The sequence below is a fragment of the Cyprinodon variegatus genome, unplaced genomic scaffold (genome assembly GCF_000732505.1).
Source record: "Cyprinodon variegatus isolate N-32 unplaced genomic scaffold, C_variegatus-1.0 Scaffold966, whole genome shotgun sequence".
NCBI lineage: Eukaryota > Metazoa > Chordata > Actinopteri > Cyprinodontiformes > Cyprinodontidae > Cyprinodon > Cyprinodon variegatus.
The window spans coordinates 163,834-165,554 of NW_015151419.1; positions in this window are offsets into that span (position 1 = coordinate 163,834).

A 1,721-nucleotide genomic window follows, 5' to 3' on the forward strand; every position below is an offset into this window, starting at 1 on the left:
AAGGCGTTTCCATCGTAGTGCTGCATCACTCTGGTCCATCTACCTGTTTTATTGACGCTCAGCTGCTCAGAGGCGCAGCTGACTGACAGTGCGCTGCTCTCAGTCTGGAAACCCGCTGAGGGAAACGGATGAGACGGGTAGCAGAACCGGCTGCGCTAAAGGTCTCATGTCGACAACGTTGGACCTGATGAAAAAACAGTGTTTGACGCCTGGGGCTCTGTCCTCTGCATCTCTGAAAAGAAGATTGATAAGGAAGAGGAGGAGAGTCGCACCGGGGGAGCCGCGCGCTGCGGACTGTGAGCCGCGCAGGTCAGATCTGCTGCTGAATTCACAGAGAAGGACCCTGAGCTGATGTGGGAGAAATTAAGTAGGATCGATTTTTAGTCAACCTACCATGTTAACTAAAAACATTTAAACTTCTTGAGCTAAATATTTATTTAAATAACTTTTTAACCCTCCTCAAGCATTATTCTGCTTTCCTTTCAGCAAGTCAGAGTTTCTTATTTTCTCCCAGATTTGTCCTAATCAGAGTTCCTCTTTTTTGAAGGTCTAATAACAGGAATGCTCTATGTTGGTAAATTCAACCATACAACTGTTAATACAAACTTTACAAAAAGCTGCATAATTCAGTTCAAATCAAATAAAACCAAATCAAATGAAGTATACTTCATTAATGCTAAAGGGGAAATTAAATAAATAAAAAAAATTAAACACAGGTTATAGAACCAGTTCATGACAAACAAAATGCTATATTTTACATCTAGTGGGCAGTTTGTCATTCCCCACATCTGAACAGCATTGATCAGGCTTTTCGTTCAATAAAACAGCTGAATGAAAGGCAATTTTAACAGAAATAGGAACAAGACATAAATTAAAAGCATTTCTTAATAAAAAACAACAACAAAAAAAACTATTCATTTGTTATGAAATGTGGTATGAAGGAGGAAGAACAATGCAGTCTATGGGAAATAAGGCTATTGGATTAGATAATTTATCACTTTCAATTATATTATTATTTTATTTAATCTTTAACTGTTACTTTTACTTGGCAATGAAAGTAATGACTGATATTGCATAAAGGCTTTGTATTTGGGTTTTTGTACTGTTTGTTGTGTAATATGTGTCGGTGTGTCAAGGAGAGGAGATACAAATGAACTCTGAGAGCTAGAATTATTTGAAAAGATTTTTCTCTTTGTGATTTAGGCTAATGTGTATGGTTCCTTTTCAATAAACTAAGCAAACAAACAAAATCATGGCAAGTTTTACAGGAAGGTCATGTAGATTGATTAAGAATAAAATCCCCACAGTCTGTTGTTAAATCTAAAACACAAATTAAAGGAAAGCTCAGGGGCGAAAAAACAGACCAATTATACAAATACAGAAATTTTAATAGAATAGGCATACATTATTTGTTCTGTTTTGTCCCTCCCTTATTGTTTCTTTTCTTGTTGTTTTCCTATCTATGTTTTGTACTCATGCTACATGCTGCAAACGGAATGAAAGATTTTTTCCAAGCACTAAGCTCACTTAGCTGATTGCTCCTTCCTGTGTTTCCAAAAAGGCAAAAGTAAATAACCCAGTCCTTCTTTTCACTGTAGACAAGCCATGATCTGCTTATCTGTTCTCCATTTTTCATTTGGATGAAATAATAGCTGCATGAATCATGACAGCAGACAAGATAGAGGACGCCACCAGGGGGCAGTATGGGATACCCGGGAAAA